The 11,825-nt window shown below is 48.7% G+C and overlaps 1 non-coding gene and 1 pseudogene across 1 annotated transcript; both read right to left on the bottom strand.

Moving 5' to 3' along the window:
- Positions 1 to 8,947: 8,947 nt before the first annotated feature.
- Positions 8,948 to 9,100, bottom strand: LOC148005605 (5.8S ribosomal RNA). Its single transcript, XR_015621507.1, has one exon. It is a non-coding gene; the product is annotated as a 5.8S ribosomal RNA (ribosomal RNA).
- Positions 9,101 to 10,162: 1,062 nt separating this feature from the next.
- Positions 10,163 to 11,067, bottom strand: LOC148005604 (18S ribosomal RNA; annotated as a pseudogene; the record flags this gene model as incomplete).
- Between the last annotated feature and the right edge of the window lie 758 nt (positions 11,068 to 11,825).

The following is an 11,825-nucleotide window of genomic DNA, read 5'->3' as shown; positions in this document are numbered from 1 at the left end:
AGTCTTATGAACACTATGAAGTACCTATTAATGTGGGGAGCCAGGACTCCCCTAGGCTGTCTGAAAGACCTGGACAAAAGAATAACTGGAACACTAGTTCTATGCCCTTACCCAGGATCACACTTGTCAAGGCCTGTCTGATGCTGAAGCCAATGTCTTAAAGGAGTCAAGGTTGAGGGAAGAGACTCTTCCCTTAGGTTGTGGTTATCAGTTCTTAGGCAGCTGTAACTGTGGTATCCATGTTCTTTTCGTCAGCATTGTCTGACTTTATCATTTGCTGACTTAGTTGTTCCCCATGTACAACCACCAGTACCCCCAGGACTGCAAATTATAAATATGATTCTACAATTTCTAATACAGAGCAAATAAATTTCAAGCAATCTTCACAAAAATGTTTACTAACAGCAATCACATTTTGAATCAAACAAACAAAAATAAATTGAACACCATGTGCTCCAGCTGTATATCCTGTGAACATAACCCCAAGACACCAAATTACTACAGAGATACTGTACAGTTTCACCCATTGTTGCTAGTTCCCAGCAGGGAGGAAATGCAATTCATATGAATCCTAATGGGGTAACCGCTCTGCTTTTCCTATCAGTTATTTTGCTCTACTGCCACTATGCCATCCTCATCGTGCAATCCTAGATAGCACAGTGATCTATGACTCCAAGATATAATGTTTGACTATGTAATTGCAAACATTGGAAGAGAAATGAAGTCTTAAACACTGCTATATATTTATTTAAATGTCCTTGTTTGTTTTATTCCAGAGACTGTGCTGCAAAAGGTATATACACACTTCTCCGTCATTTCCTCTACTGAAGGCTATGTGGCTCAGTTTTAATTCTCATGTGATAAAGTATCACATTCTCTATCCTATTTCAAGAGATGTATCTCTCTTATTCCTTTTCTATTTATAGAGTCTAAACTGTCTTTATATCAAACTATGCTGTTTATATAACAGGCAAACACAGAAATATCAACTGTGCTTCACAAGGTAAGTATGCAAAATATGGTTTTATAGAATTGCTTATAGTGCATCTACTCCTATTATTTTCTGGTCTATTTAGGTGTGTTTTATAATATCCACCTGCAGAATTACCTATGGAAAATTAGAAACAAAAGCAAAAACAGAAAACAATTAAGGTCTGTGATCAAATCTTAAGCAAACATTCACCACTCTAGGACTAGAAAATTGCTCAGTGGGTAGACATATATGGACCTGGGTGTGAATATTCAGCATGTATACATAATGCCAGGCATAAGGGATAGCTACACATAACTATTACCTCTGAATCCTGAGGGCTCGCTGACCAATTCTCCAATCCCACACTGAATTTCTAGTTCAACAAGAGAACTTATGTCAAGACCAGTGAACAGCACTAAAGAAGACGCTTGAAATCCTTCTCAGAACTCCAAAAACAGATGCACAGACGGGTAAAGCCACACAGTTACAGGCATGCACTACACACTCACATCCACCAACATTCATACAACACACAACACCACAGATACATAGAAAACGGTTAAGGGACTGCAGGGTAATTCTTAATTTGCTGTTGTCACCCAGCATGTATCTTAGATACTGACAATAACCAAGAAAAGACAAGCTGGAAGAGAGTTTATCCATAGTTTTAATTTTTGCTTTATTTTAATTTAATTAAAATGCTTTCGTAATTTTACACAAAATATTATATCCAGATTTATGGGATTCTAGAATCACCCAGGACAAAAACTTTTGAGCATGTCTGAGAGAGAGACATCAGACTGGAAGAGTTCTAGTGCAAAGGCCCTCCAGCCAGAACCTGGAACCCAGATGCCCTTCAACAGAGGAATGGATACAGAAAATGTGGCATATTTGCACAATGAAGTACTACTCAGCTTTTAAAAACAATGACTTCATGAAATTCCTAGGCAAATGGATAGAACTAGGAAATATCATCCTGAGTGAATTAACACAGTTAGTAGATACTAGTCCAAAGCTTGGAATACCCAAGATACAATTCATAGACCATATGATGCTCAAGAAGGAGGAAGAACAAAACGTGTACACTTCAGTCCTTCCTAGAAGGGGAAACAAAATACTCAAGAGGGAGGGAAATATAGGGACACAGAGTGGAGCAGAGACTTGAGGAAAGGCCATCTAGATGCTGCCCCATCTGGGGATCTATCACATATGCAGCCACCAAACCTAGTCAGTATTGCTGATGCCAAGAAGTCCTAATTGATGGGAGCTTGATGTGGATGTCTCCTGAGAGACTCTGCCAGAACCTCACTGATTTAGACAAGCAGGCTTGAAGCTAACCATCGGACTCCATGTGGACTCCAATGAAGGAGTGAAGGAAGAGCTGAATCGGTTTGCAAACCCATAGGAAGAACAACAATATCAACCAACTAGACTAACCAGTGCTCCCAGGGATTAAACTACTAACCAAATAGTACCCATGTAAAAGCCTAATGCTTCAGTTGCATATGGAGCAGAGGATGGCATTGTCTGTCATCCATAGGAGGAGAAGCCCTTGGTCTTGTGAATGTTCCTTTTTCCAGTGCAGGGGAATGGCATGCTATTGAGGTGCGAATGGGTGGATGGGAGGAAAAACATCCTCATGGAAGCAGGGGGTGGGGTGTGGGAGAGTGGGTAACTGGGCAAGGGAGTAACATTTGCAATGTAAATATATAAAATATCAAGTTAAAAAATGCTACCACTGCTCTTAATAACCCTATATAAGTTTTTAAAATCCATTTGTCAAAATTCTTACGAAGTCTGTTTTGTGTTCACACATGGACAATGATGGATTAACACCATATCTGGGAATATCTTCTCAATATTAGACATAACATCTGAATATGTGATTATTTATATCCATTTTTTGTTCAAGAAGAATCCGATGCCAAAGAAAATATCCTCTTTTTGCTTAGCATGGAAATTATATTCAAAATAAGCTAATAAAATAAAGGATACCTGAGAGTATACACATTCATATTCATATATATGAATATGTGTGTATATATTTATACATGATGTAGGCCTCCTTCACAGGGCATCTAGGCCTTAACAGTTCCCTCAGGACTTCACATTGTATCTAGGCCTTCATGTTTTACCTAGACCTTTAAGAGCCAGCAGCTTTGCCCTCTGAGCCACCAGTCTACAGAGGAATTCATAGAGAAACCCTGTCTGAAAAACCAGGGGAGGGAGACAAACAGATTAACAGATCGCTCTCTCTCTCTCTCTCTCTCTCTCTCTCTCTCTCTCTCTCTCTCTCTCTCTGTGTGTGTGTGTGTGTGTGTGTGTGTGTGTGTGTGTGTGTGTGTGTGTGTCTGTTCAACTGAGGAGGCACTGGCAAATAATGTTTGCCCCTCCTCTGTAAGCCAGGCCACCCCATTACTGCCTTTCCTTTTCCTAGTTTGTTTGGTTTATTCCAAGTTAATTGTATCTGTTTCTTTAATTCCCTCTTCATTTCTTTAGTTGAGTCAGGGGTCTTTGCACATAAGCCCTGGAAATCACTACCTGGATCAGGTCTGCAGCATGCTCACAGAGTTCTACCCACCGCCACCTCTCAAGTGATGCAATTAAAGACATGCAGCACCACACCTGGCTTCTTTTCACTGTACATTTACTTTAGTTCCAATGTTCATTCAGGTCTGAGAGAGGAGGGAGGGAAGGAGGGAAGAGAGACAGAAAGTGACAAAGAAACAGTTACAGAGAGGGAGAATTGTAGGTTATTGTTCCATCTCTTCAATCACTGTCTATTGGTCGCCATCTTGGCAACCATGCCCCAAAACCCTACCTTGGGTAAGATCAAGCTTAATGGCGGCAACCATATAATTCCTGCTTAGTCGCACTGAACACTCTGGTCATCACTACCTGTGGAGAATTGTAAGGGGGCTCCTCTGATCTAGAGAGTAGTGCCCTTAAATGAAATGAGAAGCACAACAAGCATTATTTGTTTTGAAATATAAGACATGGAAAGAACTATATGTGTGGATTTACAGACAGAAAGACAGAGAGACAGATAGACAGACAGACAGGACAGATAAAACAGAACAGGACAGAACAGGACAGGAGAAAAAAACAAGAACACAAACAAAAACTCAAAATGGAAGTCCAGTTCCAAATAGTCTGTCTGCACTGTCGCTATACTGTTGGTGGTCCAACACTATAAAAGCTTATACATGAGTGGGTGCGGGAAATGCTAATGGGTGTTCGGTTCAGGTTCAAGATTATTGAGGGTAACTAGACAACAAAGAAAGCAGTTAGACTGACTTCTACAGTGTTTGGTTTCTGAGTGTGTTATCACACAGAAGAACCTAACAGAGTATGTAATGAATTCCTGCAGTAACAGCAGAAACAACCAATGAGAAAGTGTCCTTATAATATTAGTAACTGCAACAAAATAGCAGACTAGCCAGGTAACAGTTACCTAGCCATTAACTAATCTGACAAAGGCCTTCTTCACATTGCATCTAGATAGGTCTTCCTATCTTCCTCTCCAGTGCTGAGACCAAAGTGTGATCAAAGTCATGCATCACCATGGGTGCCTTCCTTTTCATTTTTTTCTTTCATCCTAGGAAATGTGTGTGTGTGTGTGTGTGTGTGTGTGTGTGTGTGTGTGTGTGTGTGTGTGGAGAGAGAGAGAGAGAGAGGGAGAGGGAGAGGGAGAGGGAGAGGGAGAGGGGGAGAGAGAGAGAGAGAGAGCTTTAAAATCAGCACACAAGACTTTTTTCTTCCTATCCCTATCTCAATCCCCCAAACCAGCAGTAAAGCCACCAGCACCAGAGACAGAGGAAGATGAAATCTCTAGTCTGAAAAACTAGAGGAGGGAGATAAACAGATATCTCTCTCTCTCTCTCTCTCTCTCTCTCTCTCTCTCTCTCTCTCTCTCTCTCTCTCTTCCTCATAATTTGTTAAAGTGTTCCCTTTGTGCTGTGTGGATTCTACTTTATTAAGCAAGTTTCACATCGTACTAGCTCCAAAGAGGAGTCAACAGTCTCTTGGCGTGCAGGCAATTGTTGCCTGCTTTGAATATTTTTTTGGTGTGTTTGTTTGTTTGTTTGTTTGCTTGCTTGCTTGCTTGCTTGCTTGTTTCAAAACCCAGGGCCTGCCTTCATTCAACAGATCCAAACCCAGTTCTCCGAGGGGAAAATGGAGTCAAGTCCGAAGTCACTGGCATTTAAGTCATCTGCCATTGACAGTCATAGGAGATGGGAATATCGTGCTTTCTCCAATGGAGATTCACATCAACTACATCTAAGGGCAGGCCTGGGGTAGAACGGGGTGGTGGATGGGGAGGAAGGATCTGGAAAGAGCTTTGCGATGGGAAACTGTGATCAGAATGTGGCACAGAAAACAAAATTAGTACTTTAAAAAAAAAAAAAAGCTCCCGATATCTATCCAAAAATGAAAGGAAAAAAAAACTGACAGCAGAACTTTACTAACTGCAAATGTTCCATCTCCCTGTATCCAACCACTCCACTCCCAGATAGGTAGATGACAGTTTGCACTTCTGTCCCAGTTGGGCTATCGAGGTTAAGAAAAGGGGAACCACCTCTGTGGTTATGTGATCCACACACGAAATAAAATAAAAGGAGTGGATAGACGTGCCTGGCATTTTAAGATACTCAATTTGTTTGCAAGCTTCATTTTGTTTCATTCTTTCAAATGTTTATTTATTTATTTTCATTTATATGAATACACTAAAGCACTTTTCATATACACACAGCAGTAGAGTACATGGGATGTCCCTTTGCAGAGGGTTGTGAGCCACCATGTGGTTTCTGTGGAATGGAACCCCGGACCTGTGGAAGAGCAGAGCAGTGAGTGCTCTTAACCTCGGAGCCATCTCTTCAGCCCTTCACAAGCTTTATTCAACTAAACATTAAACATGAATCAGAAATGACAAACCCTGTACATATGGTCCAGATTCACCCTTACTTAGAAATCCCCGAGCTGGCAGGGCGAGGCTGGGAATTGAGAGTGAGCAAAGGGAGTCTTCCTCTTTCCCTGAGGGTGTGCTATCAACTCCATTTCCAAACAGCTAGGGGTGAGTCTAACTTGGTTTCCTTCAGTCAGTCATTTGCCAGGAGCCAGAGCCCTGAAAGGACAGCAAGCAATCAGACATTCACACTGAAATCATCACTCACTGATTTCAGGCAGAAAACTTGCCCACCCACCCCCCCACACACACTAAAGAGACACAGCTCAGCTCTGCACTGAAGCGTGCTAGGGCAGCAGCAGTATTTCCCTGACAGACATTCAGGGACCTGCATATTCTCCAGCCCCGCCCCACCCCACCCCCTCTCAGCTAGCTCCTGTCCATCCTTCCCCCTTCCCCCACATACAGGGAGGAGGCCTTGTGTGTGGGTGGGGGGGGGGGAGATGGAACTCTCTTGAGAGAGAGTTCGGGTCTCCCAAACAAATACATAACTAGAAACTTCATTTATTTACTTTATTTCATCGAGCATACCATGGAAGAGGGAAAAGGAACAAGGAAGCTAGGCCAACTGGTCGAGCTCCTTTTGAAAGAGCATACCCCTAAACGGGGACCCGCGTCTCTCGCTCAGGATCGTGGGGTGGGGTTCCCCCAGGAATCACAAGTAGCCATTCTTGATGTAACACCAAGAGGTAGCTTTTATTAACGAGATCCCTATTAGCGGGATCCCGGGTCGATACGTATCCCACACAGGAGACAGAGGAATCAACCCCGAGCCTCCAAACTCTGGGGTTTATATAGGGGAGGTTAGGGGCATTCGCGCGGTTACATATGATTGGTCAATTCAAATGGTGCACAGTTACTTTCGGCGCGAAATTACATCAGCAAGGAGTACGTGCTCTCTAGCAGCTCGGCAGGCAGGTAGGGTGGCTCATCTCACTCAGGGGGGTGAAGGAAGGGGAGGGAGTGGCTACAGATGATCAATGTCCTTGGGGCTGATAGCTGGTTTGGCAAGTCCTATCTCTGGCTCTCCCTCAGGCACGTCCGGCCCTGCACATTCCGACTCTGACAATGAGTAACCTTTTTAAAACTCTAGTTCTACACTTTCATTTAGTTTCAAAAAGGAAAAGCCAAAGAAGCAACACCCCCTCTTTTTGGTGAAAGGAACAGAATGGTGAAAGTTGAAACATCGGCTCGCCACTTAATACTTTGGCTTTTAATAAGAGACAACACATCTACCTCCTATTTGGTAAAAAAGGGAATAAAAAAACCACAAAAACGTTCTGTCAACCAGCTTCCCTTTAAACCTCTTTTATACAGGAAGACTGTTTTTTTAAACATCATTTTAAATATTTGTGTGTGTGTGTGTGTGTCTGCTTGAGTGTGTGTGTGTGTGCACGCGTGTCTGTCTGTCTGTCAGTGTCTTCTGTACGGAGAGGATGTGTTGTAACACTCGGGGCGGGGTGGTCCGGGGCCCACGGGTGATACCGCACCGCCCTCCCCCCAGCCACCTTCCCTGCCGGGCCTTTCCAGCGGTCCCGGAGCCAGTCTGAACACTGCCACGATGGAAGTGCGCCCTGCGGCGGCCAGTTGCAGACTTGGGGGGGGGGGGGCGGTTCCCCGCCAACCCCACCCGGCCCCACCTGCGCGCCCCCACTGCACCCCACGCCCGCCGCCTGAGTGCTCACCGACACCCCCCCCCCCGAGGGAGGAGCAGGGAAGGCGACGGCGGGACACGTGGAGGGGGGAGAAAGATGCGCAGGTGGAGAGGTCGGAGGAACGGGGAGCGGGAAAGATCCGCGGGGATCACTGGCACGGCTGAACGTGGGCCGCCGGGTTGAATCCTCCGGGCGGACTGCGCTGACCCCACCCGTCTACCTCTTAACGGTTTCACGCCCTCTTGAACTCTCTCTTCAAAGTTCTTTTCAACTTTTCCTTACTGTACTTGTTGTCTATTGGTCTCGTGCCGATATTTAGCCTTAAATGGCATTTACCACTTGCTTTTGGCTGCATTCCCAAGCAACCTGACCCCGGGAAGACCCGGGCCTGGGCCCACTACCAGCCTCACACCGTCCACGGGCTGGGCCTCGATCAGAAGAACTTGGGCCCCCCACGAGCGGCGCTGGGGAGTGGGTCTTCCGTACGCCACATTTCCTGCGCCAGGGCACGTGGCGGGGATTCGGCGCTGGGCTCTTCCCTGTTCACTCGCCATTACTGAGGGAATCCTGGTTAGTTTCTTTTCCTCCACTGACTAATATGCTTAAATTCAGCGGGTCGCCATGTCTGATCTGAGGTCGAGGTAGAGAGGGGAAGGGCGCGCACGGCTGCGGGCGGACAGACGGAGAGGACGGAGAGGAGAGCGAGAGGGCGCCGGGGTCCCAGGCCTGGGCCTGCGACCTCTCTACCCTGGCCAGCTCCCACATCCCTGGGGCAAGTCGCGTCAGCTCACGGATGCCCCGGCATCCCGCCGGCTGGCACCGGAGCGGTCAGCCCCTAGCAGAGTGAGGTGGGGAGGAGAGGGACCTGAGACAGGCCCCCGCGGGTGCGGTATGTCCCCCCCCATCCGACCCTCGCAGGTCGCTCTCTCTGTGCGCACTGGCGGGTGCGTGGCGGCGGCGGTGGATGTACCGAGCCAGTGTGCGAGGCCCGCCTCCCACCAGACCAGAGGCGCGATGACCGACCCCGACGACGCAGCCCCTCTCGTGCCCAGGCACCCGACCGGCCCACGCCGACAAGTCCCCACGGTGGGGGAGAGCGGGCGAGGATGGTAGCGTCAGTGGCGGAGAGAGCAGGAAGGAGCCATGAGGAGGGTGGCCGGGGCGCGGCGCCACAGACCAGGAGGACAAGGCCGGTGCAGACCCACCAGGCATGGACGACCGCCGGACCACCCACGTCTGAACTTCGGGAGAAGGAGGGCCCAGGGGAGAGGCCCTGTGATCAGAGTCCCAGCCGTGCGACGCACACCCCGCAGCGGCGAAACCGCAGGGGGGGCGCGGCGATTGATCCTCAAGTGACTCTCAGACAGGCGTAGCCCCAGGAGGAATCCTGGGCCACAAGGTCGTTCGAAGTGTCCATGATCAATGTGTCCTGCAATTCACATTAATTCTTGCAGCTCGCTGCGTTCTTCATCAACGCACGAGCCAAGCGATCCACTGCTAAGAGTCTTATTGGTATCTGGGGTGTGAGCGGACTCGTACGGGTGCTAACAATGGCACCAGCTCCCCCGCCCGCCCCTGCTGCATGGGAAGAGAGGGGCCAACAGCAAGGCGGCTCCGCCTCAGGCTGGCCAGCGGGAAACTAAAGGATACATGTGAAAAGACAAAAAAAGACAGGGTCGGGAACGGAAAGGCGGGACACACGGGACATGGGACACCGCGAACCGAGCACCCGGCGGCAGCCGGTCAATGGGCAGGCAAGTCGGGCACTCGGGCCGGGACCCCACGGGTGCTCAGAGGGGGCTCGCGACACGGCTCCCCGGCTGCCGCCTCTGGAAGCGCCGGCAGCCGGAGGATACCCGCTGAGTCTGAGGGAGCGCCAGGTGAGGGGAGGAACCGGGAAGCCCTCCTGCAGACAACCGACGGGCTGTAGGGCAACCCCCCGGGGTCTTTAAACCTCCGCGCCAGAACAGGACAGCTAGGTACCCCGACAGGAGCGGGGTGGACACGTGAGGCCCAGAAGGCGGGGCGGGGCGCGCAAGCCCACCCGTGGCACAGGCACCCCCGGCACGCGACAGAGACACCCCGGCATCGTCAGAGCCGGAGAGCGGTGGCGGAGGGGCGGCAGGTGCCCTGAGGAGAGCGAGCACGTCCTGGCCATCGCCCGGGAAGAGATCACATACCACCCCCAGTGCACACGAGATGAGATCACGGAGCCGTCCAGAAAGAGGCAGAATGACCTCCGTCCGCCAAGGGCCGTGGCTGGCTGGCCGGTGGGCAAGGGAGACGGAGGCGGCAGTGGCGGAGGCGGAGGTGGGCGCACGGAGGCGAGGATGGAGGCAGAGGAGGGAGGGAGAGAGAGAGAACGGAGGAGGTCCCTCCATGGACCAGACCCGACACCATCCCCGCACCGCTCTGTAACGACCCCCGCCTTTCCCGAAACGCTCACTTGGCTGGCCGGCCGCGGCATGCGCCACGATGGCGACCGGGACTCAGGGACGTGCCTCCGGGTGAGAGGAGGGACTCACACAGGCCCAAGAAAGGACCGGACACCCCCTCGGCCTTCTCCGTTAATGATCCTTCCGCCAGTTCACCTTCGGAAACCTTGTTACAACTTTTACTTCCTCAGGATAGTCAAGTTCAACCTTCTTCTGAGCCCTACTACAGGGCCATGGGCGGATCAGGCCTCACTAAACCATCCAATCCGTAGTAGCGAAGGGCAGTGTGTACAAAGGGCAGGGACTTAATCAACGCAAGCTTATGACCCGCACTTACTGGGAATTCCTCGTTCATGGGGAATAATTGCAATCCCCAATCTCCATCACTAATGGGGTTCAATAGGTTACCCCTGCCTGCCTATGTAGGGTAGGCACACGCTGAGCCAGTCAGTGTGGCATGCGTGCAGCCCTGGACATCTAAGGGCATCACATACCTGTTATTGCTCAATCTCGGGTGGCTGAACGCCACTTGTCCCTCTAAGAAGTTGGGGGACGCTGACCGCTCAGGGGGTCGTGTAACTAGTTAGCATGCTAGAGTCTCGTTCATTATCGGAATTAACCAGACATATCGTTCCACCAACTAAGAACAGCCATGCACCACCACCCACGGAATCGAGAAAGAGCTATCAGTCTGTCAATCCTGTCTGTGTCCGGGCCAGGTGAGGTTTCCCGTGTTGAGTCAGATTAAGCTGCAGGCTCCACTCCTGTTGGTGCCCTTCCGTCAATTCCATTAAGTTTCAGCTTTGCAACCATACTCCCTACCGGAACACAAAGACTTTGGTTTCCCAGAAGCTGCTTGACTATCATGGGAATTAAGCCGCCACATCGCCAGTCGGCATCTGTTAGTTATGCACCCCCATTTGTTTCTCTTTTTCTTTCTCTATTTCTCTTTCTTTTTCTTTCATTGGGGGAGGGGATTTTTTAATTCACATTTTAAATATTATCCCCTTTCCTAATTTGCCCTCTAGAAACCAGCTATTATTTCCTCTCATGCCTCCCGTTCTATGAGGGCAGTTCCTCACCCACCCACTCACTCCTTCCAACCTGCCCATTCTGACAGTTCCCTACACTGGGGCATCAAGCCTTGACAGGACCAAGGGCATTTGCTCCCATTGGTGCCTGAAAAGGATATCCTCTGCTTCATATGCAGATGGAGTCATAGGCTCATCCTTGTGTATTCTTGGGATGGTTGTTTAGCCCATGGAAGATCGAGGGCAGGGGTTTGGTTGGTTGATATTGTTCTTCTTATGGGGTGGCAAACCCCTTCAACTACTTCAGTTCTTTCTCTAACTCCTCTTTTTGGAACCTTGTTCTCAGTTCAATGGTTGACTGCAAGCATTCTCCCTTCTTCCCTCCCTCTCTTCTTCCCTTCCTCCCCACACTGCTCTAGGTTTGTATGTTTGTATGTTTGTGTGTTTGTGTATCTCTATGTATGTGTGTGTCTGTCTGTCTGCCTGTGTCTGTCTGTCTTTCTAAGTGAATGTCACTTTTCTTTTCTTAGATAAAGTGATGAGATAAGAGTCTTACCCAAGCTATGCAAATACATCCTTTAGGCTGAGGCCAGAATATTTTTTCCCTCTGTTCTACTATTTATAGACCTAATACTAGGAGCTTCTGGCCTCCATGTAATCCAATCTTCCAAGCTGACTGATTCAATATGGTTTCTCTTGGCATCTTCATGAGTTGTTCTGCTTGGACTCACATTAACTTGGACAATGTGTTACAATCTTCTGGAT

Source organism: Rattus norvegicus, chromosome 5 (genome assembly GCF_021556685.1).
Source record: "Rattus norvegicus strain SHRSP/BbbUtx chromosome 5, alternate assembly SHRSP_T2T, whole genome shotgun sequence".
NCBI classification, from domain to species: domain Eukaryota; kingdom Metazoa; phylum Chordata; class Mammalia; order Rodentia; family Muridae; genus Rattus; species Rattus norvegicus.
This window is presented reverse-complemented; position numbering and strand designations above follow the sequence as displayed.